This window comes from Malaya genurostris, chromosome 2 (assembly GCF_030247185.1).
Source record: "Malaya genurostris strain Urasoe2022 chromosome 2, Malgen_1.1, whole genome shotgun sequence".
Taxonomy (NCBI): Eukaryota; Metazoa; Arthropoda; class Insecta; order Diptera; family Culicidae; genus Malaya; species Malaya genurostris.
This window is the reverse complement of record NC_080571.1, coordinates 2,372,829-2,400,283: the sequence shown is the minus strand read 5'-3', so window position 1 is coordinate 2,400,283 and position 27,455 is coordinate 2,372,829. Positions and strand designations below refer to the sequence as shown.

Genomic DNA, 27,455 nt, shown 5'->3' with positions numbered 1-27,455 from the left:
GACTGAGCCACAGAAGCATGCATCTGCTTGGCTGGTAAAATGAGCATTTAAATTCATACAGTCGCACCTGCTAGCAGAACGCAAGTAACAGTCGAAACCAGTAAAATTCAAGCTCATCTAACATTAAGTCATTACAAATAAATTTTTCCGTCATTTGACAAATTAGGTCTTTATGAATTACATCGTATGAGGGATTAAGTCACCTGTAAAATTCAAATTTTTTTTTGAGTGTATATTCAAGTGACATTACATAATTTACGCGACGAATAAAATCATTTGAAAATAATCAACATAACATTCTCTCACATATTGAAACAAGAACTGAAAATTTTCATTGTTTGAATCTGAATTTTGGAAGCTGTAAAACTAACAAAGGTGGAAAATGACTTTTCTTACACAAAAATTAACTTTTAAATAACTCATAACTGATTTTACATGTGAAAATTTGTTTTCACTTGCATACTGACAGGTAAACTTGCAATCATCATCCTCGCATTGTGAAACACAACGTTAGAACGCCCAATCTGTGAGAGCGAACACACACATTGAAAATCGATACCGCTCATTCGAGGCGAACGGCACATAAAATAAACCCCGTAGAATGTCCACTTGCTGATGTGTACAAGCAACCTTCTCTACGTCATCATCGGACCGCACCGAGTGCAAACCGGTTCGATACTGAACACCACAAACCGAGCCGTTGTGGTTGACTGAGCAAAATAAAATTGACAAAGCCTATGTTTATAGATTTTGTGTTGTGCGAAAGTTCATACTATTCAGAATATAAATCCATTCACAGATCACTCAGCTATAAGCTTTCAAAATTATTATAAAAAATCTAATCTAATCAACTTTTGGTTGATATCCGGACCTTATTAAACTTAATTTTATCGGATATCTGGAATGACATACCTGGTCCTTGGTCAGCATAATCGATTTCCTTATAATTAGCAGGTTTCCTGCGTAAATTAGCTACTCATATATGGAAAACTTCACGAGACTCTTGAGCTTGAGCGACCACCCCTGGTTGCTACTCCGTTACTGATCGGGACTAGCTGGGAATTTCTAGATTATCCGACATGGGACTGGTAAATCATCCTTCAATGTACATCTTCTGGTAACCCCAGAGTTCATTAGTCAGTCCCGGTGCCGGTCAGGCCCGAACGTAGATCGTCTAAGGAATGGGAAGGCATGTTAGAACATAAATCGTCTAAGGAATGGGAAGGCACTTGTTGTTACTAGAAGACGTATAAACTACTGCGCACTCCACAAGTGCCACGGGATATTTGTTAGTATAAATTTCGGTAATGGTAGTACTCTTGTGCGACCTAGTAAGTTCTGGTTTCAAGATTCTCGGATGCACCACTAAACTCTTTGACTTCCCGAGTGAACGTTTCAACAATATACGACACTGAAATCCCGGGAAGTCTTGATTCACAGTTCTTATTCGTGAAAAACGAAGGAAAATTTGAAATACTATTGCGTAAAGAATAGAAACTTCCCCATTTTTTTCTAAACGAGTGAATCGGATTTAGAAAAAATAGTCGATTCAGTCGATAGTTGTGACACCATTCTAACAAATTTGATAAATTATTTTACATCACCAAACAAAAGTCCACAGATTCCACGCGCGTCATGATTGTTTATTATTTCCGCTCTTTTTTTTTTTAATTATTTATTAAAATTATTAATTGGTTATATTGGTTGATCTGGGCAGCCGGCTACCGCAAAAAAATATCATACAAACAAGTGTTTTTTCCTATTTATTCAATATTCTGATTTATGTTTTCTCTGTTATTAACTTTGTAATATTACCGGATTTGCGCAATAGTTGATTTTTATCATTCAATTTATAATCTTGGAAAACAAGCAATAACTTGGAAGAAGAGAACATACCAAATAAATCATTTCTCTGAAGCTAGCCGCAAATTTAGAAGTTAAATGAAGAGATAATTTAGTAAAATAGAGTAATCAGAAATAAAACGTTGAAAATATCAGGTGTACAACTTTGCTTCCGCCGTTTTCCAATAGGTGGCAGTACCGGCTGAGGCTGGTTAAAATACATAGATGATAATGACTCTAAAGTGAGTGTGTACAGTGCCTAACGAGTTGTCATCGCCGTTTCAGTGACAGTTGTTCTTGTTTTCGTATTATTCACGCTCGAAAATGTCTGTTTATGTGCCCAATTCTTGCGGGGAAGTTTTACTTTTCTGTTACAATTCGAAAAAAATGCAACTGAAGCGCATCGAATGCTTTCAGAAACTTACGGTGATGCTGCTCTGAGTAAAAGAACGTGGCGGGAGTGGTTTCAACGTTTTAAAAATGGTGATTTCGATGTCGAAGACAAACATGATGGTGGAAGAGAAAAAAACCTTCAAAGATGAATAACAATTTACTACGAGCTCTTAAAACCGGGTGAAACCATCACAGGAGATAGCTACCGAACGCAACTGATGCGCCTTAGTCACGCGCTAAAAGAAAAGCGGCCACAGTATCAAAAGCGACAAGACAAAGTCATCCTCCAACACGACAATGCTCGGCCTCACGTCGCAAAAGTGGTCAAAAAGTACCTGGAAACGCTGAAATGGGAAGTCTTGCCCCACGCCCGTATTCCCCAGATGTCGCCCCTTCTGACTTCCACCTATTCCGTTCGATGGCACACGGCCTGGCAGATCAGTCGAAAGTTGTCGCTAGCGACAGACAATACTCTGAAAAATATATCTGTAAGCACTTTTTAGCAATAAAGCTTTAAATTTTGAAAAAAAACGGCGGAAGCAAAGTTGTACACCTAATATCTAATAACTGAAAGGAAAAAGAAATTCCTGCATTTGTCGCCATTTACGACATGGAAGCAGGAATCCAGTGGAACTATTTTTTCCGCCGGATTCCACACGGCATCTAGGCTGGTACTGTCCGGAGAAAGTTAATAAGTACTATCAATCCCCTGGAAAACCTTACGAGACTCTTGTTAAAAAATACATCAGTAATCTACGTCAAATGAAAGTTCACGTACCTACGTACCTCTGTGGAGATAACTATCGAGAATAATCTGTGAAATTTTTGAATCGATTGGTCAAGATTTACTTGACTTATGTTTCCGGCCGTCAAAATGCAGCACTGCCGCCATTTTGTTTTTCAATTTTTAAAACTGATCATTTTTTTTGCACTTGAAAATACATATTAAAAAGTGCTTTATACAAAATTCGGATTACTCCATTTTTTGTATCCAAAAATAATTCCCCAAAAAAATTCCGTCTCTTTTATTTTCTACAGTGGTGTAACCCCTTAAATGATCTAAATCAATAAAAATGTTCAACATCAAACCAAACAGTCTGAATTACTGCCTACAGGATTAGGAAATTCATCTAACTGAAAACTTGACTTTTTTAAAATATGTTTACGTTGATTCAAACTGACAATTCAGTTTGATTTGATTGGCAATGGCTAGCGTCTAATATTCTCAATTTTGGTTGAAAGTAATCAAATTTTTCGGTAAAATTAAAAACAAAATAATTTCGAAAAATTAGGATTGAACGATACGAAACTAATCTTAAAATACAACTTCAGTCGGATCCAAATAATATTCAGGAATTTTGTATGGGACCATAAGAGCTTTCAGCCATCTCAGAGAAAAGTTAGTACAAAAAACGTCACATACACACATACACACACACATACCCACACAGACATTTTGCGTACTCGACGAACTGAGTCGAATGGTATATGAAACTCGGCCCTCCGGGCCTCGGTTCAAAAGTCGGTTTTCACAGTGATTGCATAGCCTTTCTATATGAGGGAGGCAACAATACGAGTTTGAACTTCAATCAAATAATTAGTTGTTTCAAACTAGGCCCATTCCTCTCCGTGATGTTTTCTGCAACAAAAGTAGCACAGTACTGCTGATTTTGCGTAATGACAAGACGCAATATCTGGTCAGTGGTCAGTGAAATCCATGAGGCTTCGTTGTTGTAAACATTCCATTTCGCTGTTCACCGAAGCAGTTGTGATGAAGGATTGAGAAATTTTACCACAGCCATAAATATCTTGCCAGTCCACAGCTTTCTTACCAAATTTTTCGACTCGAATTGATGTCTCGGACTACTTCAATACTTATCTTTCTCGCAGTGAATAATTTAGTGTACCGGGCGTAGTAATTTATAATCGAATTCCATATAGATTTCATCGTGATGAATTCTCAGTAAGCATCGCATAATACAAGTTTCGAGCTCTGATATGAAGATTCAAGCGTTATTCAGCACAAATAATATTTGACTTCGAAGAGTCATACTTTTTACGGTCATAAGTTTTTCCATAAGATAAAACGAGTGAAATCAATGGTCATACGCTTGAAGAAGTCGTTTTTTTGTATATTATTTAAACAATCAACTGCGGTCAATGTACCACTAGATGTTTCTTGGAGTCGAATTAAAGATATTGGCCCTTATTACCGGTGTCACAAAACGGTGAAAACCAAGTGAAGTGACTGTGACCCTTATTATAAGTATCACTTCACGGTGAAAACCAAGTGAAGTGAATTTAGGTCCTTATTACGGAAGTCGCTTCAGAGACAAAAGTAAGTACTTGGAAGAACTTGATGTCATTATGAATATCACGCCACCAACATTTTGTTGAAAAAATTAGTTTTTTCCACCACAGTGATCACTTCATTATGCGTGATACTGGTAATAGGAAGAATCAAATGAAGTGACATGTAAGTGAAGTGAATGTGAAAGTGGAAGTGAGAACGGCAATAAGGGCCATTGTATTCAATTTTATCACAATTTGTTATTCGTAACAATTCGAAAGTAGAGTTAACTGCAAAATAACATGGCACCTATGCTAATGAGATAAATATTGGTATAACAGCCTTACAGAGAGATTTTCTTCATTGAGAGGGAAAGTTGAAGGAATGCTTTTCTTGATGTTCTGAATCGCATTTCGTATCGTGCTCATGCAGCCATTGAAACCAAGCCCTTCTTATGTGACTTTCGATCACTACGGAAAGTGGTCATGTAGCTTGCTGCTCGCATATGAAACCCAGTTAGCTACATGTGAATTTTGTCAAAAAGCTACTTACTACAGCAAGCTATGCAAGAAACTGGACAAGGAAACATCTAAACGCAAGGACAAGCAACCTACTTCTGCACCGGCTCAAACCAACCATAATACAAAACTAACACGCTCATCAACGAAACTATCATCTGCAACCAATGCACGATATATGTCTGCTAACAACGATGAATCAATGGCGAGAATAATGAAACATCATCCCTTCAATTTGCTGGGTAGTAATGAGAGCACCTCTCCCTCAAGGAAAAGGATAGCAATGAGATATAATTTAAACAACCTATTTTTTTTTTGGAAAATCGTCCATGTTATGCTGCCCATAAAATATGTTGAAACTGCACGACCCATAGTTTCTCAAGCCTTACTGAACGGTAATTCATCTTCCCCAATAAAAAGATTTATTCACTAAATAAACAGATTTTTTTGATGATCAGTCATCAGCTTCTTTCTTTCAACCATAAGCATGTATGTCTTCGAATTAAGAATCTTTCTAGTTCAGTACTAGAAAATACGAACATACGGAAAGGATCAATGTTAACTGAAAGGAATATAAATGGAAGGCAAAATTCACAAAACTTTATTATTAGTAGTTCTTTAAAATAGCTTCATTCAAATAAGGTGACTTTTCTACTGTATTCACTCATTCTTTGCAAAATGATAAATTCTCTACGATCCGAAAAGAGACAAGTTTGCTTAAAACTATGAATAATAATAGAGTCCGACCGAACTAAGTAGAAATTACACTAGTTCAAAAGTAAACTTGGATATGCCGGAAATTCACTTTATTTAATAAAAAACATGCAAACCTCTTTTCTAAAACTTTGACAGGTGCGTCCGACACACACACGCCTACTGCGATTATCTTATCAAATTATATACACTAGAGTGTCTATAAAATTAAAATGATTATAGGCACTCTAATTTGTACCATACAGTTAAAACGCATTGTTCTTGGAGTACTCCTGAAATTTGAGTCGGTTAACTGGTTGCACCGCTTTGGAACACTAGTAACTCGATTTAAACTGATAGGCACTGACGTGTCGAAAACGAAACGTAAAAAAGATTCATAAAATATGCAACTGAACGAAAAAGGTATCACTGCACCGGTCGGTAGTTTGATATCTGTTTTCCGGATAATGATATTTTATTCGTCCCATCTTTTCCTACCGGAGCCCTAAATCAGAAGCTGTTCTAACCAACCCCAAACGAACTTGTCAATTTATCACATCCAAGGAATAAGTTTACCACAGCCGACTGTTATCTCGAAGAAGTCTGTGACCCGATCATCAAAAAGAAGAAAAAAAAAGTTATGACACTCACAAACGACAGAATATAATTTACTCCTGACAAGGTTGCCTCCGGAACATGTCAATTTCTGTTGCAAAACTTCCTACCGAAAATACTTCCTCCAGAGGAATCTACTCTCTCCGGTATTTTCCGCGCATTCGATACATCCACTTTCGTTCACAGGAGACACGCACTGATAGGAAGTCATGAATCATCGACGGCGACATCGTTTTACATGACTTTCTCATTTTATTTCTTATATTGCTACCAACTAACAGCAAAAAAGCTCGTCCAAATGTCGAAACCAGAACGAATGTCAACCGGAACGCCTGATGGGTTTAAACACAGCCGTTCATGGCTGGCTTTGATATTTTCGTTACCTTCTATTTGATCTGATGTCGCTTGTTATTCGTCGATTTTTTTTTCACCCTAGGCTTGCCCCCAAACTCTGACGACCGCGAGTGGGTGTAGAAAAAAAAAAAGACACCTACAACAAGGAAGAGGAAATGCGATACACTTTGAACGATAGCGGAGCTTATGGAATACAAGCTGAAACAGCTTGTGGCAACCTGAGATCTCGTTCTGATTGAGACAGGTGTTATTACATTATTGATGTCTTCATTTCCTCCAGCAGAAGTGGAAATGAAATGATGTATTTAGAACAGGAAAGATAAATATTACTTCTGCTGTACCGAACAGCTCGAGAAATGAGACTTTGGAAAGTTTATTTCTGCTGTCGGTAATAAGATGATATCTGCTCCGAGAACAACTATTAATATTCGAGTTATTAATGTGGCTTGGTAAGAAACACCATTGAAACTTTCTTTCTTTCGAGTGGCCTAAGGAATGATTGCTTTAATTCGTAATGAGATCAGATTAGGCTAATTTATTTCCATACACAAAAGGACGTGGAATGTGTATTTTTGTAGATTTGCATCGGATAAAGAAGTAAGCTTACAGCATTTTATAGAAGATGGCGCCATCAGCAGATTTCGAGCGGCAATGTTAGACCTAGATTTGATACGTCCATATGTGATGGGATTCGACAGAACTCAGTTTGCCATCCCGATCAGCAGATGCACTAAATTTACAAAAGAACTGCTGCCATCGATCAGGATCTCTGTACCACTTGTTACAAGTTGTAGCACAAGTCTTTAAACTGACGTAGTAATAAGCTTGACAAGAAAACAATAAGAATAAGGGAAATTTTATAAAGAAGACAAAAGAAGAACACAGCAGTTGTACCCCTCGAGAACAACAATCGAAGAGCACAAATGTTCAACTTCAAGAAATGTCCAAAAGGACTGCAGAACGTAACCGTCACCTCGAAAGCAGTCAAGGCTGTCTGATTGGGCAAGTGAAATATGAAACGATGTCGAATTCTGTAGTAAGAGTCTCACCGACGACACGACCAGGCACTCCGAAGAAAAATCGGAGTAGAAAGTGTCTGTGAGTGATTTTTCGTCAGTTACCACAAATATAGCGACTCCTGGATAATGATAAAATTAATCTTTTTAGGCAACACTGTTCTCGTTGCTATGCGTTATTTGTCAAGGAACCGCAATTGTAGAAATAAACAAACAAATCGACCGTCCCACGACAAAAGGGCCTAACTGCAAATGACAGTTTCTCTTTGTTTACGTTTTCTTTCACGATTTACCGAACTAATTTTATATTTGACGCTTTACTCTTCGCAAAACTTTCAAGGTAAAACTACAAGCTTTCGATTTATATTGGAAACTTTAGAGAATTTGCAATAATGGCTCCGTAATAATCAAAAGAGAAAGTAAACAAAGAGAGGCTCTCATTTGCAGTTATGCCCTTTTGTCGTGGGACTATCGAAATAGGAAAAGTATCCCGATCCATTGTCAGTAGCCACGAAAATGCAAGAAAAAAAGGATCAAATTCGAAATAAAGCGATATATTCTCTTGTGTGCAATCATGTATTTCAAAATCGGTTGCAACACAAGAGAAAACTGAATTTACAATCATGTGTATTTGCTAATAATCAAGTAAAATTACTGTTTCTAGAACTCGAAAAAAACGTCCTGCTTCACGTTTATTTTGTCTATTATGTATTCAATTAAGACCAAAAACATTATTTCGTAACACTATAAGAACCCTCAGAGAAGTTTAAATCAATGGGAAAAGAACGTTAATGAAATTGCTGCGTTCTGTGATGTCGATTTGAAACATCATTATTAAATTTAAGCTATTTTCAAAGATCCTTTATACATTGAATCAGTAACAAAAAAATGCATTTATTTATGTTATTTCTCTGCTAAATCATGCCAAAAAGCTTGATTGTTATCCATGAAGATCTTTATTGGAGATGCGTTTGAAGTCTTCTCAAGAGAATTTTCCAAGAATTATCCAGATGTCATACTAAAACTATTCTATGGTTAGCAAAAGTCATAAAACAAAAGTTTGTCTCAATGGCGTTAAAAAATAGTAATGCTGATGATATGATCTACTTAGAAGAAATTCTTAGTCGCATAATTCGAATATTTTATGAAAACTATGCAATAGTTTCAATTCATTATTGAATTTTTCTAATAGAGATGGTGTGAGATGCTGATGTAGTTGATTGGTAACTGCTATGCTATCAAATTTTCGATGAATACAATTACTGGTGGTGCAAATAAAATGATATAACTTATCGGTATCGCAAAAACATAGCGCTTCAATTAACTTTTAAGGGCCGATTCTTGTTCTTAGGTACAGTGGTAAAATGCGCGACTGGTATATCGACTCGGAGTTAGTTTTGTTTATCTATACAAACATGCCTTTGAACAACAGTATCCAAGGTTTCTGTTATTCGAAATCAATAATTTATCAAATCGAGTTGCCAGTTTTAACAAATTTTCAAGATATTTTGTTTTGACATTTCGAGTTACTGAGGGGTAGTCAGATTTGCGATACAGTTTTAATAGACGAGTGGCAGGTCGTGTCGTTGGTCTCACCGTCAGGCGCTCGTCATTCCAGTCACTCATTGAAAAATTTCCGAGTGTGGAAACCAACGTAAGGGTTTTATCACAGAAGACGAAGTAGAAGTCCAAAACGTGGACGCAAGTACATGGGACATTAGCCTCAAGAATACACCGATTTCGGTTGAGAAAAACATAAGAGGACATACAAAGGTGTTTTCTGGCAGTTATGTTGGCTTACATAAGCAGTTTTAAAAGGCGGGTGGCTAATGTCAGATGCATCACTGGATGACGTGCATGCGTATAAAGCTGACACACTTCGTTCGCATTGAGTGAATTGTGAATGCTTCCACTTATTCACTAGCTTATACTAAAGTACGATTTATTCAAATCAAACATATTCTAGCACACAATTAAACAAAACGAGACAAACGAAAACAGACTAATTGCCCAGCCACAGAACTGCACCCGGTGCGAATTAAATCAATACGGGTGCAAGACTCAAAGTCAGAAACAGTTCTTTAAGGGCTGAGGCCACTAGTTCGCGTAAAACCACGTGGCTCACTGTGCGTATTCCATTTCTCTCCATTATCGCTCGCAAATGTGTAAAATGACTCTCGATGTGGCCAAGAAAGTTTTGATATTTTCGGTTACAAGTTTGACCACATCACATAAAATCCAAGAAAGCTGCCGCTTGTTTGGCAGCCATTTTGAGTCAATTTTATTTCTCTCTCATGTTTCGTTACGTTACCAGGGAACTAAAAAGGGGGCGCCATAGAAATCGACTTACCTTGACAAAAATAACCTACACTTCATTTTCATCGCGATAACATATATGTTTATGCACTAATCGCATCTAAATTAAATTATCTAGACATTGACAGGATAGATTTTTGATCCATGCTTTTGAAGGCGAGATATTCAATGAACAAGTTGAAAGTTGCCGTTTTCAGCTATGCAATTCTTCCTTCAGAAATAAGACTTTCCCGACCGCTAAAGTCAAACAATCATTCTGAAATTTTCACAGAATAATCTAAACTAATTTTCTAAGAGATTGTCAGTTGGGTTTTTTGATATTCGTCACCGTTTCTGAGAAAATCGGATTTAAAGCGTGAAAATAGCCCTTTAAAACGCCCTAAAACACACTGGCCTCAGCCCTTAAGATCGGTTGTTGGTCCTTGAAAGAACCAAATTATTGAATTTCTTCTATGGTAAACAAATTCCAGTAAACTTTTCTTGAATTTAAAGCTTCTAAGTAAGTCGATGCGTTTCGCGCAGCACACCTGGGTTCGATTCCCAACCCGGTAAAATGATAAAATGCATAGTTTGGTTTTCGAGCGGTTAGTAGAATAAAACTAAACCGTATGAAAAAAGAATTGAAAGGTTCCTTTTAGATTCCACTATGAAAACCATACTAACATCGTTATGATACTAACGTAATAGTGACAGACAGATACCGGTATTTGAATGGTATGGTAAACCCTTTTCAAATTCTTTAGAGGCTTTCGCTATTCCTGCGATGTGCTTTTTAAACTGAATTTCCGAATTCCTTTTGGCTGTCCAATATATTTATTCTCGCAATGAGAACACGAGATTTGATATATTACGAATTTTCTCAAATTTTCTGTATGATCCTTTGTAGATCCTAATACAGTTCTCAATTGATAGTTCTTACTATTAAAAACCAAATCCAAACCATACTTTTTCAGTTTGAATTTGAGCGGATATGCAACATCTGGGTTGAATCTACTGAAAAAAATTTTTGAGAGCTTCCAGTTATGCTTTGTTGCTCGGAATTTCGCGCAAGCTCCGGATAATTGTAATATAATTTATGGAGTTGATTCACTGAATTCTCTAGAAGGTCTAATAGAGCAAGTGTTATTTGTTTAGTCCGACTGCTTTTGTAAATGTGCGACATTATCACAGTTAAAGAAACTATCCTAGTTTTAAGGGAAAAATAAACTAAAATTAGAAAATGACCACGGCATCTTAGAGCTTAAGCAGTGTGCCAAAAAAAAGTATTATTAAATAGAAAAAATATTGCTGATATAATCTGGCAACTCTCGAGAAGAACACTATTGCGGATCGCACCTCTCAACCAGATCACTACGGTTTTGGCACGGATCATCCTTCTGAGGTCCAGAAACAACACAATGTTGGTATCAGTGCTGTAAAACTTCATTCAATTCAATTCTCTGACTCACACAATGTTTGCTGAAGGCCCGAACGGCCATTCAGTCATCACTCGTTTCTCTTCAATCGAGGCTCAGTTTAACCACCGTCAGTTGATCTCTTGAAATGACAAAATATCTCTTTCAATAGTGTGATAGCGGCCTTCAAATGAGGTTCATGTAAACATTCGAATTGGTTCAAGATAAAAGATGAAAGACAAACCAGATAGCTGAAATATCAATCACAGAATACACATAAATTAATTGTTTCCTTCTTCAGTTTTCATTTTTAATACTTTACTCCATTTATAATTCTATTCGTTCGAATCTGCTTACTGTCAAGAGCGTAGACAATGAAGGAGCTACACTACTTGGCAGTACTGAGCAAGCAAAACTTCAAATGACTAGGTACGATTTATCAACTGACGATGAATTCCGGGAGCTTCACTTGAAAATGGCAGCAAAAGTCAAATGAACTAGTAGGGATATGCTGACGGTCAGCGGCCATAAATTTCATTTTCATCTTATATTATTCGATTTAAAATGAAATTATACCGCACAGGTTGGTATTACCATTCTGAAAAAAAACAGCTATCATCACCGTCGGTGATTATCTTTCACAAAATCATCATAGATCATAATAACGAAAATCGTTTGATTTTGTGAGATTGATATTGTGGCAGCATTATCGCTTCTGATCAGTGTTGCGGAATTATCACCTAGCCAAATTTCACCGCTGAGTGTAATCTCATTTCTCATTTTCATTTTTTAAACTCACACATGATTATGAATGATACTTTTCATGATAATCAGCAAAGCAACAATTTTCACTAGACGATGATATTCCGAAGTCGATAGCAATATGCAATATAAATACAGCGAAAAATATCTGAATATTAATTATAGAGAGAAAAGACTTTGTTTTAATTCTCTATGTTGGCTACGATTTCAATATGTTGGCTACGAAAGTACTTGGTAGAGCGCCCTTTCACCGGGCTGTTTTAAACCCTTGTTTGTGTTCGCTCCTGCGCTCCTGTTACTTGGCTGTATGAAATTCAAGTAAATAGTGTTAATATTTTTGAAACTGCAATATGAAACATGCTTTGTGATGTCATTATAACTGTTTTTAACAACAGCATGGCAAATTTTCAATACATCACCCACCACATTGAATATCAACATTTCAGTGAAAACCACTGCTTGGTTGATAATTGTGAGAATGATTTTGAATGATGAGTTCATAGTACATCGCTGTAGGGTCATTGAATGGGTCGAGATTTTGTACATAAGTAGTGTATCGAAAATAAGCTACCCACATACAATTGTGTTGTACGCATGTATTTGTGATGGTTTTTTATGCTCAGATCACAGCATGCTGTGCGTTTGGCTGTCAGCTTTCGGGTGTTTACTTGTTCAAAATGTCGCGTGTTGAAAAGGAAGTGAAAATTAAGGTTCTGGACACATGGCTAAGTGAGAAGGGTATTACTATGCGAAAATTGGCGAAGCGGTTTAGAATTCATCATGCCAGTGTTAAAAGCATCATCAATAAGTTTGGGGAACACTATTCCTTGGATGAGCTACCAGGAAGAGGCAGAAAACCCGGTACTACCAACCCGAAACTGGACCAGAAAGTGGTATCTCTAAACATGAAGAACAAATCAATGTCGTGATTTAGGTAAAAAAAGCAGAAACGAGTGTCGGAATGATCCAGCGTATCAAGAGGCAAAATCACCTGAAGACCTACAAGAAGCACAAAATCTCGAAACAAAGTGTAGAACAGAAGAAGCGAGCAGCAATAAGGGCCCGGAAATTGTATTCGCGTCTTTTGCAGTGTCCGGATGCATGCGTTTTGATGGACGATAAGACTTATGTAAAGTAGAACTCAAAAACCCTTCCAGGTCTACAATACTTTACTGTCGTCGTTGGGGAGGATGTGAGCGATGCGGACAGGTCGATTCAAGTGGAGAAATTCGGTCGAAAGGTACTAGTATGGCAAGCAATATGTTTCTGTGGTTTGAAGTCAACCAGTTATTACACTACCGGAACTATAAAAATCTATCAAACTAAGTGTCTTCAGAAGAGATCATAGAAGCATAGTACACCTCCACTGTTTTGGCTGGATTTAGCGTCGGCTCACTATGCCAAACCCACTCTCAATTGGCTTGCGGAGAAAAATCGTTGAGAAAAATATCAATCCACCAGAAAACTGGTAAGGCAACTGGGAACATGCAGGAGAATTTGGGCTCAAGCGTCCAAAAATGCGATGCAACACTTGTCCGGAACTTGATCAAGAGCTTCCAATCAAAAGTTCGAAAATTCGTGAAGGAATAACTTAAATTTCATCCCGTTTTCATTAGGCTCAAGTTTAACCTCATACAATAAAGGATAAATTTTTAGTTTGAATAAAATATCGTTTTTTATCATAATTTGAACCAGGGGTGGAAATAAGCACATTTTTCATTAGTCAGTATTGTGGTTTCATATCACATATTTATTGTAGATATTATAATGAATTTTGAAACGAATGATTTTTGATAAGATAACAGTTCGGCAGAAAAGTTCGTATCGTTTAATAGAAACACACATTTTTTTACCAAAATTCGTTTTTATTATTCAACATAATTGCCATCAAAGGCGATACAGCGATTATAGCGATCTTCCAACTTTTCGATACAATTTTTGTAGTACGATTTGTCCTTTGCCTCAAAATAGGCCTCAGTTTCAGCGATTACCTCTTCATTGCTTCTAAATTTTTTACCAGTGAGCATTCTCTTGAGGTCTGAGAACAGGAAAAAGTCACTGGGGGCCAAATCTGGAGAATACGGTGAATGAGGGAGCAATTCGAAGCCCAATTCGTTCAATTTCAGCATGGTTTTTTGTTGTTGTTTTTGATCGATTGTGAGCTCACGCGGCACCCATTTTGCACAAAGCTTTCTCATATCCAAATATTCGTGAATAATATGTCCAACACGTTCCTTTGATATCTTTAGGGTGTCAGTTATCTCGATCAACTTCACTTTACGGTCATTGAAAATCATTTTGTGGATTTTTTTCACGTTTTCATCGGTAACAGCCTCTTTTGGACGTCCACTGCGTTCATCGTCTTCGGTGCTCATATGACCAGTACGAAATTTTGCAAACCACTTACGAATTGTTGCTTCGCCCGGTGCAGAGTCTGGATAACACTCATCAAGCCATTTTTTGGTATCGGCGGCACTTTTTTTCATCAAAAAGTAGTGTTTCATCAACACACGAAATTCCTTTTTTTCCATTTTTTTCACAATAACAAAAGTAGCTTCACTCAAAATACAATATCTCACAAACTAATAATCAGACAGCTGTCAAATTTATACACGTATCTTTTGAAGGTTGGTACTAACTGAAAATGGTATGGATTTAATTCTAGTGGCGCCCTCTCATAGAAACGATACGAACTTTTCAGCCGATCTGTTAAATTTTGGTTTTACTCAGTATTCAAAAAATTCTTCAATTTAATTTCCCGCAATTTAAAACATAATTGCAGTTTTAGTTTAGTTGCCCATTTTTTTAATTCACGATGTTCGGTTTTTTGATTAACAGTCGGATATCTTGATTCACATTTCGCAAAATTGGCTTATTTCCACCTCAGATTTAAACAAAAAATTTGTGGATAGCTTATTTTCGAATACACTCCTTACCTAAAATCGGGAATGATTTTTTCAGCGGTAATATTTAATATTTTCGCAATATTTGCTTCCAATTGGCCAGAGATTCGTTTTATAGAACCCATAAAATTCTAGTTTGAAAAATGAAATAATGAAAAAGTCACCTTTAGTCTCAAACAAAGCTCACTTCAATCCGTATCTAGTAACAGTTCTATGCGAAAGTGGATACCTGCTAAAAAAAAGAACATAACAATCAGCTTACTTTCGGACCAGAAATACTAAAAGTTCAAAACAAACCGATTCAATCGTGTCGCAGCAGGCCAATCGGCCATTTAGCCGATTAGCGTCTCAACCGCCCGTACTCAAACGGACTCAATCCGAGGGGTAAGCTATTAGGAAAAGTTTACCACCTATCAGCTTCCCAGACCTAAAATGAAACCACCTCCACCAACCGGAAACAACTCATCCGATCAAGTGAAAACTTGTTATCTAAACGGTTCCGGCCGCTTAGCTTGTCAGGAAAGCTTCCGAAGGACGGGAGAAGCTAATCGAATTGAGGCAAACAACACATCGGACGGAATCCGTTCGTTTCACTTTCGTACCCTGGACGGGGCCGGACATCGTCCCCGGCTGAAGGAGAGAAAATATATTCAAAAACTTTCACCTCCGGAAAAAGTTTTTTTTTCTCTCTCACAAAACCCCTGAGAGACGAAATTCGGGATTTGAATTATGAACCCGAAAGTTTTTCTATATTTCTAGTTTGGACAGTCTTACTTTTGGCTAACATTGATTGAATTATCTAACTGACCCAGAACCGCAGAGTTTAATCGCTTGATAACATCCAGTAATTCTCTGATGTACTATGCAAACAGGAAATCGTCAATCGGAAATTAATGTGAGAATATGTCATGCATAAACTCCAATTTAACGGTGCTTGCTAGGGAAATGAAGCGGGATTTTCACCAGATTTTGCTTTCATCTCTAGGACGTCATCAAATAACTTTCGCGGGAAGGAAAACCATGTGTGTTTTAATGCGTGTGTACGACGAGGCTTATTCACGGAACGACCGAAATCAGCATTTTCGCGAAAAATTTAGTTGATTTGCTGATTTTAGTTAGTTATTTTTTGAGACAACTAAAAAAATCTTACTTTTGCTGATTTAGATTTTCTATTCTCATTCCCTTAATAATAATAAAATATTTGTTGAAATGACTATTTTTTTTAGTTGAATTCACAAATTAAACGTACTGTCATTTCTTAGCTAAGGCACACTTCATATCCAGTCAACTAATTTTTTAGTTGAATTAAAGAAATATAATGTTGTTTTCAACCAATATGAATGGTTGAATTGGCTTCTGCAATCTGCAGCTATATGGCGCCCTGTCACCGAAACGGTAACACCTTAATGACTACTAGCCACTAGATGGCACACTACTGCCGAAAAAAACTCAGACGCGGTTGTCTTTTCTATATTGGCAGGTATAAATACGATGTTGTGTTGGAGAAAAAGACATAAACGAAACGTAAACATCTTTTTGAATTTTTTTTCTTCTAAATCACTGTTTCTTCATTCTCACTGAAAACTTTGAGCACTCGGAAAACAAAAACCGAATACAAATAGTACACCGGACGGCGCAGCTCGGAAGGTTTGAAGATACAAAAAACCTTCATCACAATTAGAGTGAAACATTCGAAATTCACATCACTGTTCCGCGTAAAAACATTATTACGCACAATCGCTTCAAGTGCGCACAAATTCTGAATAAATACACTTTCCACTAACAGTTTACGTCATTTTTACATATCGGTTTAGAAAATTATATAGGGATATATCGTAACACATGCGAAAAACATCTAAACAATTTGCGAGCAGTTTCAACAAGACTGTCCCTTTTAGCTTTTTAATGGATTGTTTTGCTTTGACACTGCTGTCCTTCAGTAATGACGGTGATAGATAAATAGAATCAAAGTTTCTGATTTTAATAACGAAATTAGTTGTCAATGAGAATTTCGTGTTGGATTGAAATATTGCTGGTTTGTGTCCAAAATATTCGCCAACTAAACACATTCTCTAAAAATAAGAGTTTTTTTCAGCACAGTAAATTCTACATTTTAACTAATTTTATAGTTATTTTGGAAATTTTGTTGTTAGAATCAACTAATTCAAAAACAGTAATACGAATTAGGCGCAGAGCTAATTTCGGTCGTTCCGTGCACGGAACGACCGAAATCAGCATTTTCGCGAAAAATTTAGTTGATTTGCTGATTTTAGTTAGTTATTTTTTGAGACAACTAAAAAAATCTTACTTTTGCTGATTTAGATTTTTTATTCTCATTCCCTTAATAATAATAAAATATTTGTTGAAATGACTATTTTTTTTAGTTGAATTCACAAATTAAACGTACTGTCATTTCTTAGCTAAGGCACACTTCATATCCAGTCAACTAATTTTTTAGTTGAATTAAAGAAATATAATGTTGTTTTCAACCAATATGAATGGTTGAATTGGCTTCTGCAATCTGCAGCTATATGGCGCCTTGTCACCGAAACGGTAACACCTTAATGACTACTAGCCACTAGATGGCACACTACTGCCGAAAAAAATTCAGACGCGGTTGTCTTTTCTATATTGGCAGGTATAAATACGATGTTGTGTTGGAGAAAAAGACATAAACGAAACGTAAACATCTTTTTGAATTTTTTTTCTTCTAAATCACTGTTTCTTCATTCTCACTGAAAACTTTGAGCACTCGGAAAACAAAAACCGAATACAAATAGTACACCGGACGGCGCAGCTCGGAAGGTTTGAAGATACAAAAAACCTTCATCACAATTAGAGTGAAACATTCGAAATTCACATCACTGTTCCGCGTAAAAACATTATTACGCACAATCGCTTCAAGTGCGCACAAATTCTGAATAAATACACTTTCCACTAACAGTTTACGTAACACATGCGAAAAACATCTAAACAATTTGCGAGCAGTTTCAACAAGACTGTCCCTTTTAGCTTTTTAATGGATTGTTTTGCTTTGACACTGCTGTCCTTCAGTAATGACGGTGATAGATAAATAGAATCAAAGTTTCTGATTTTAATAACGAAATTAGTTGTCAATGAGAATTTCGTGTTGGATTGAAATATTGCTGGTTTGTGTCCAGAATATTCGCCAACTAAACACATTCTCTAAAAATAAGAGTTTTTTTCAGCACAGTAAATTCTACATTTTAACTAATTTTATAGTTATTTTGGAAATTTTGTTGTTAGAATCAACTAATTCAAAAACAGTAATACGAATTAGGCGCAGAGCTAATTTCGGTCGTTCCGTGCTAAAACTGCCCGCGCGCATGGTACTTGGACGATTGCCTTAAACGGAATTCTCTGGATTGAGTTGTTCATTCCCCAGCTCTATTCGACCCTATGAAACATTGTTAAAATTCCTTCGATTCCTTCTTTATGTCCTGTCGAATAAAGATTCAAAGTAGTTTTAGTTACCAAACTGAGATATTGCTTAGTTATTAATGAGTTAAAGAGTGTATCGAAAATGAGCTATCCACATACATTTGAGTTGTACGCATGTATTTGTGATGGTTTTTTATGCTCAGATCACAGCATGCTTTGGCTGTCAGCTTTCGTTTGTTTACTTGTTTGTGCGGTTGAAATTCTGCGTTTTCAAAATGTCGCGTATTGAAAAGGAAATGAAAATTGAGGTTCTGGATACATGGCTAAGTGAGAAGGGTTTTACTATGCCAAAATTGGTGAAGCGTTTTGGAATTCATCATGCCAGTGTTAAAACCATCATTAATAAGTTTGAGGAACACTATTCTTTGGATGAGCTACCAGGAAAAGGTAAAAAATCCGATTCTTCCAACCCGAAACTGGACCAGAAAGTGGTATCTCTAATCATGATGAACAAATCAATGTTAAAACGTGATTTGGCCAAAAAGCAGGAACGAGTGTCGGAATAATCTAGAGTATCAAGAGGCGAAATCACCCGAAGACCTACAAGAAAATCTCGAAACAAAGTGTAGAATAGAAGAAGCGAGCAGTAACAAGGGCCCGGAAATTGTATTCGCGTCTTTTGCAATGTCCGGATGCATGCGTTTTGATGGACGATGAGACTTATGTAAAGGAGGACTTAAAACCCTTCCAGGTCCACAATACTTTACTGTCGTCGTTGGGAAGGATGTGAGCGATGCGGACAGATCGATTCAAGTGGAAAAATTCGGTCGAAAGGTACTGGTTTAGCAAGCAATATGTTCCTGTGGTTTGAAGTCAACCATTTTTCACACTACCGGAACTATAAATGCAGAAATCTATCGATCTGAGTGTCTCCAGAAGAGACTGCTGCCTTTATATAAGAAGCATAGTACACCTCCACTGTTTTGGCCGGATTTGGCGTCGGCTCACTATGCCAAAACCACTCTCAATTGGCTTGCGGAAAAGGGTATACATTTCGTTGAGAAAAATATCAATCCACCAAATTGCCCTCATCTTCGACCCATCGAACGTAACTGGGCAATCGTGAAGAGGGTCTTCAAGAAGACTGGTAAGGCAGCTGGGAACATACAGAAGCTCGAAAAAAAATTTGACCTCAAGCGTTCAAAAATGCGATGTAACTCTTTGCCGAAACTTGATGAAGAAAATTGGATCAAAAGTTCGAAAATTCGTGATAAATTTCATCAGGTTTTCATTATGCTCAAGTTTAACCTCGTACAATAAAGGATCAATTTTTAGTTTGAAACAAATATCGTTTTTTATTATAATTTGAAAGGAAATTTTGTGGATAGCTTATTTTTCCTTATTCTAACAATCATAAAACCAAACACAAAAAAAAACAATAAACACAATCATGCACGTCATTATCACCAGAACAAAAAAGGATCTCAGGAATGGCAAGAAGGACGCGAAAATAATTGCAAATTGCAAATATTGCAAAAGTGATCAGTTCATTCGGTACGTACTGTGACTAGAAAAATTAAAAAAATAAAACTTTCATGCATACTTTCAAGCGCCGGCAAGGTGTGAAGTCGTTCAAGATGAAAACTGTACCGAAGCGTAATTATAAACAGAATGTGACGTTTAAAAGTTGGGCTCACTAGTTGTTGAATCGCGAACATTTAACGAAGTTTTCCTGAAACCTATGCGCTGGAAGACTTTATGCAACTTTCCGAAATGTCTTTTTATACTTCCATGCAACGGATCGGTGTGGAGGTGCCATTCAAGTTGAAGAAAAAGGCCGAGTTTCCCACACAAGAATTGGTTTTGTAAGCAAGATGCAGCTGCGGTCGATCAAGCCAAAGCTTCATCACTACCGGAACGGTAAACAAGGAAATATACCGTAAAGAATGTCTAAAGAAGCGATTCTTACCATTCCTATGCAACCATGGCACTCCCGTGCTATTCTGGTCTGATTTGGTATGTTGTCACTACGCCAAAGATGTTCATATTATACCGAAATAGGCAAATCACCTACTGCGCGGAATGGCGACCTATCGAACTGTATTGAGCTCTCGGGAAGGGAGACCGCTCTCAATTTAAATAACAAGCTACAATAACACAAAATCGAAAATATTGAACAAAAGCAGCTTAATCGGCTACAAAGAACTCTGAACAGACCTCAATGGTTGGAGTAAATTCAAAAGTTTTGTCGCGAACAAGCGTTACATTTCTAAGTCGGCCAATCGTTTCGACATATTTGTTCCAATTCAGTAATTATTTGCCTATCTGTGCGTACAGTAAACAGTACCCGTGATAATCGCTTTTCTCGTCAGCTGTGAATTTCGCACTGCAACGATATTGTGATTTACAAAACGATCTTCAGCTACTTAGTTTATGGATCCGCTGTAATAAGTTATTAAATGGTTTTATAATAGTGTTGAGCTTGAGCTTGAGCGGCCACCCCTGGTTGCTACTCCGTTACTGATCGGGATCAGCTGATATTGCACAGGGAAATTCTGGAAGATCAGACCTGGGAATGGCAGATCAACCTTCAATGTGCAACTTCTGGTAACCCCGTACCGGCGCCGGCCAGGTCCGTTTGTAGGTCCGCTTAGAGATAGGAAGGTACGTTAGTCTAACACTTGTTGTTACTAGAGGCCGTATATACTACTGCGCACTCCACAAGTGCCACGGAATATTTGTTAGTATAAATTTCAGTAATGGTAGTACTTGCATGCGACTTAGTATGTTCTGGTTTCAAGATGCTCGGGTGCACCACTAAACTCACTGACTTCCCGAGTGAACGTTTCAACAATATCCGATACTGAAATCCCGGGAAGTCTTGATTCCTTGTTCTTATGCGTGAAAACTGAAAGAAAATTTAAAATACTTTCGCGTAACGAACAAAACCTTCCTTATATTTTCTAAATGGAATGACCTACTACAAAATAAACGAGTGAATAGGATCCAGACGAAATAGTCGATTCACTGTAGTGACATATACTAAGAATTATATCAAATCATTTTAAATCAGTTAACAAAGATGTACAGATTTCACGCGTGTCTTGATTATTATTTTAATTATTTATTAAATTTATTAATAGGTTGGGCAATCGGCTACCGAGAAAAAATTATTAATTTATCAAACAAACAAGTATTTTTTACTATTTGCGCAATAGTTAATTTTTATCATTCAATTAAAAAACTTTAAAAAACTGAAAACTCCTGTAATTGTCGCCTTTTACGACATGGAAGCAGGAACCCAGTGGATCTATTTTTGGCTTATTTTTTCCGCCGGATTCCACACGGCATCTAGGCTGGTTTTGTCCGGAGAAAGCTAATAGGTACTATCAATCTTCTAGTGGACCTCAGTCCTAAATGGTTTGATAATAGAGTTGATTTTAAAAACCAATTTTATTTATCTGTTGAACTCAACACTGTGATCCGATTGTAGTTTGACGATTAGTGTCTCGGAAGATGAATTTTCTCGCCTTGAACGCACTGCTGTCTACACAAATGCCATGAAAAAAATACGGGTGTGTAATGTCAGATGTCGTGAATACGAATAAAACTAACACGATTTTTTACACTTTCGAATTTAAATTGATAGTTGATCGATTGTGTGAATTGCGAAACTTTCCCCCTTTTCACTACTAATATTTAAAAACGATTTTTGACGTCGAATTATCTCATTTCGGATTTGCATATTTCATTGAAAGAAACTATCAAGATGCTGTACAGGATTCATTTCTGCGTTTTAGAAGAACCAAATTGTGAAATTCTCTACACGGGCAAAATTCCGATTCTAGAAATGAGCAAAACGAGTCATGATTTGGGGAAAATAATAAATTTTCATGTTATGATAATACACCATGGTTAAAATTTCTCGGATCATGATCCAATCGGACTGATTTCTATAAAATTTTAAAAACCCGTTAGTAAATCGTCGCTCTAAGCTATCCATTATTAACAAACTTGCTATCTACAAGCAAATAATATCACCACCAATGTTGTTATACGCTGCTCCTGTGTGGAAAACATGCGCACGAACACATCAACTAAAACTACAGAGAGTCCAAACCCGCTTCCTCAAAATGATTTTAAATCTACCAACCAGAACCAGCACAGTTGAGGTCCATCGGTTAGCAAACATTGAACATGTTTTCACCAAAATCATCCAAAGTGCGGAGAAATTTGAAACAAGTGCGTCACAGTCAGATGCTCTGCTAGTTCGTGAACTTTCTATGTAGGTTAGTTAGGTAGGATATATTAATAATTTTAAACAACATCAAAGCACTTAAGGGGGGGTAGGGTCTAAATGATGAAAAAATCATCATTTTTGCGATTTTTTTTCAGAACTATCGTTCAACAAAATTTGTTTCACGAAAAAAAACTTTCATTTTCTGGCTGTAAAACCTCCCCATAGTAACAAACAACAAAAAGGAAAGCGTTGGCGTCTGTTTTTTTCATATGTAGAAAGTGTGTGCAAAATTTGAAAAAAATTGATGCAGTAGTTTTTGAATGACGATGGACACGGACTTTCAAAACCTGCCATCGAGAAAAACGCGTTTAAAGTTTTTTATCTATAAAATCTAAGGAAACATTTAATTACTCCAGGGAGCCCGTAGGGTCTAACATTTTCAAAAAAATATATTTTTTCATTATTAATTTATTATAATGAAACATTTCAAGAATGTTTTGTCAAGTTTTCAAGTCAATCGAAGTAGAAATCTTGGGCCTGTGTGCGCAACTCTTATTTCTTCGTGGTATGAGATCGGCAGAGATAAAGCCCTATAACTTACTGAGTTTTGTTCCGATAGGCTTCAAAATTTCACAGAATATTCTTGAAATGTTTTACTATCCGAAAATAGAAAGAAAATAAATGATTTTTCAAAAGTGTTAGACCCTAGCCGCCCCTTAAGTGCTAATCTGTAAATAAATTATTTCTAAAATAATGTTTGAATAACTGCAAACAAATGTTGAAAAATGTAGCCATAGCTGAAAAACTTGAAGTTGTATCCATAAAACTGTAAAAATCATGTAAGAGAAAACAAAAATCTGAATAAAGAAAATGTTATGGAAAAAAAATGAAATTTAAACGTAACGCACTTGAAGTTGTTGGGTATAACTTTAGGCGTTTTGTGTGATTTTTGCAACGATGGTCATGTTTGCAATATAAATTCAGTGAAAAGCACGACGAACTTGTTCTAAAATGAAAATATTCTGTTTTTGGAAAACGACGACACATGAGATAACGTGTTTACTTGCGTTCATTACTTCAGTTTTGAGTATTTTTTTGCATAAAAAAACACGAGTGAATTAAACCTCTTAAAAAGAAACTCTATGTCGAATTCTTGCAAAAAAAAATCGTCTCATTCATAATATTTAGGCGCATCAATACAGCTTGTGTTTTTATATCTATAAAACAAATTAATCAAAGTGGTTGAACAAAATATTTTTCTGATTTTCGTTAGATAGTGTTCCAAATTCACAATCGAATTAAACGCTAGCTTTCGGAATATTATTCGAGCAACAACGATGATCCCATCAAATATGTAAGAATACATTCGAACAAAATGTAACATTGATGTTTGTCAAATGAAAAATGTGTTTTCGATTCATTATCTTTATTTTTATGTTATGTTGGTAAAACAACACGATTATCTAATAACATACTTCAGAATGAAGTAAACATGTTCAGTAGGTCTTGCTTTTTAATGTATGCTTTTTTGCTTTACCATTAATCTGTTAATCTACCACATCACTTGCGGCAGAGGGTTCAAAGTGATATCCGGGTAGAAAATTAGAGCTCATGATTTCATGATAAGTTAAAATGATTGGTTGCATTGGGCCAAATGATGCCAAACTGAAGCAATTTTTCTTAAGAGGCTTCTTTTTACGTGATTTCGTTTGTTGCTTTTTCGCAAATGGGCGCTTTGACGTCGACTATCTCATTTCGGATTTGCATATTTCGTTGAAAGAAACTATCAAGGTGCTGTACAGGATTCATTTCTGCCTTTTAGAAACACCAAATTGTGGAATTCTTTACGATATTTAGCACAGTTCGGAACATTTTTCTCGAACGATTTTCGCGCAGCAAAAAGTGCACGAAGCAAATCAAATTATTTTAAATTTTCACTAAACTGATGATTTTTACCTTCGATTTGCAAAAAAAAGTCATCTTGATAGTTTTTTAGATAACATTTAGAGCCATTAGAACGGCTAATTTTATGTAATGTTGTCCACTTTTCGTTTCTTGTTTTCTTTCTCTCCAATGCAAAGCACCAGCCGCTGATGCAATCGTTCTTGCTTGAATTGAAACCAGCTTTGCGTACAAACCGCAACACATCCGCTCGCAGTGCCAAATGATGCGAAACTGGTTTAACGCGTCTTCTCGCCTCGACGTCTGCTTCCATCCAACGCACAAGAAGAAATGATCCCTTTTATAACGTTCAGTTGAAGATATGTGCCTGGCTATCTCAAAATCGTCGTCCTTGCGCGAAAAACCCAAGCAAATGTAAAGAGTTTTCCGCGTAGTTTTCAAATTTCCAGAAAACTTATATTTTGAATTGTTTGTGATTATCTCACACTGTTCAAAATATAATCCTAAATTCCTGATAATATCATTGATGAAATTGTTAAAAAATTATGTTGCTGCTATTAATACAAGTCGAGATATTCACGATCAAGTTCTGCCCATTCCTCCATATGGCTAATTTTAAAAAGGCGCCCCATAGTAAAGTAAGTCGTATTCACGACAAAAAAAAACTTGAAAACCAGAGGCGCTGGCGATATTCCTCTAATCAGAGAAGCTGAGGAAACTGGTGCAGCGATACGAAAAATGTTTAGAAGTAAATGGTGATAATGTGGAAAGCTCATGCATAAAATAATATATTTTTAAGTCGAAACTGTCCCTACTTTCTGAATAGGTTTCGAACATTGTTTTTACATCGGTGCGATCAAATAAATCCGACGTGCTGGCAAAAACAGTCTATGTTCAGTTAGTTCCTAACATTTGAGTCTTTGTAATTATTTTTTTCGCAAATTTTCAATTCTACTATTCCCGTCATCAGTCTTTTTTCCTGTATGTTTTCGTAATACCTAGTTCTAACGGACGTCAAATAACTTGTAACACATTGTTGTGATCTACATTTTCCGAAAGCGACGAAGGGAAATACGACAATGATTATTTTAGAAACGGTAATGAAGACTAATTCTTGATACACACGAGAGACACAGGGAAAATCGAACCGACAAATGTCAACCTCGTAGCACAAAAGCACGTAGTCCATATTCCAATACGAGCAATGACTAGTTCATTTTTGATCAAACATTGCCATTGTGCTACCGACTTGTGCAGCGAATTGCACAGCTGGTCGTTTTTCTATCCACCGAATACTCACCAGTGCTTCCAGTGTTCACACTACAGTTTCAACTTTCAGCTACATGTGGAAACGAAGAACTTCATCCCAGAGCACCATCCTTTCGTCCTCCGAAATTTTAATTAAAAAATTTCCAACCCACTAACACACACACACAGACACTATCAAACGCGCAGTTAATTTTCCATTCTACAATTCTGCTACGATGTCCGTATCAATTGTGCAGCAGTTTTCCGTCTTGGCGGCACAGATTACCGCCACGTTTCCAGCTATCCGAGTAAGGGTGAACCGGAAAATATAACTCACTTTGCAATCTACAACCGGCAGCCAGACATTTATACTCTTTTATTGAACGACCATCCCAGAATTCATCAGGAATCAGTGGAGAGAGAAAAAAACCGTTAGACTGTTTTGCACATACCTGCAGTGGAGTTCAATTTCATGCGCATCGAGTTATTTCAGGACCACATCACACATTCCCGCACTGTACTTTTCGTGGCAAACCATCGCCAAGCCTTTGATGTCTCGTTTAACTCCAACACTTCAATCAAACTCTCGTATTCATGGTTCTGCACAATTCGTGGGGAAAAAAATGTGCCGAAATTGGACAGCTTCTCATGAGCTTCTTCATTCGAACACTTTACCAGGTTCACAAACACGTGTGCTCACATGGGGCAAGTAAAAAAGCTGAACAGTGATTAACATCAGTATCGCCACCTGCCACCATCCATTCACATTCGATTGCCCACTTCCAGTCATCCATACTAAAGTGCACTAGGTTTTTTTATGCTATCGTTTTATGCTTCATTTCGCTTTATTCATCACCATCAGCATCATCAGCGGAACGGAACGGAACGAACGAAATCATGAGCGACGGACGCTTTGGCATCCAGCATCAGCAACGACATGGATCGAGCATCGAGGTCCTTCGTCCACCCAGTCGAGGTTGCAACTAACAATAACAATAACAGCAATAGGAACAACAACAACAATAGCTAGCAACACCAACAACAACAACAGTGCCAAGTTTCGCACGGTCGCGCCTCGTAATCCCCACCGGCGGAAATCAACCGTTGCGTGTCATGACACTAAATCCACACGGTTCGTAACCGACTGCGAGACAAGAAAAAAAAAATCCAAACACACGCGTCAAACTGCCCGACTGCCAACACAACCACCAACTGCCGGGCTGATAAGCGGTTCCACTTCCCAGGAAAAATGCTTCCCGGACGACAAATGTCCTGTTCCGTTCGAAACGGTTGACGGATGCTGGAAAACTGACTCAGACCATCAGGTCGGCTGCAGTGGCGTCCAGCAGTCTGAGAATATCCTGATACGAACTGTCACAGCCTCTCGACCGTTCGGTTCGGTCGTCCTCTTCGGTAACAGTCATGCGCACGGCCACTCGGGTTGAGCCCTGTTGAGGTCGGATGAATTTCGCCCCAAAACTGCCGAATGCCGGGTTTGGTTTCGATTTCGCTTGTAATGAACAAAGACAGAACGTGAGAAGCTGCGAAGATTATTACTTGTAAACAT

At 37.2% G+C, this 27,455-nt stretch overlaps 1 protein-coding gene across 2 annotated transcripts in view; it reads right to left on the bottom strand.

The window, feature by feature from the left end:
• LOC131432780 (peroxidasin homolog) overlaps positions 1 to 27,214 on the bottom strand; it is a 136,187-nt gene extending 108,973 nt beyond the window's left edge. The window contains exon 1 of one of the 2 annotated variants that reach the window (XM_058599285.1): positions 25,941 to 27,214. The gene's annotated coding sequence lies outside the window, so the exon portion shown is untranslated. The remainder of the gene's footprint in view (positions 1 to 25,940) is intronic. The other variant, XM_058599286.1, reaches the window with a different exon arrangement.
• Between the last annotated feature and the right edge of the window lie 241 nt (positions 27,215 to 27,455).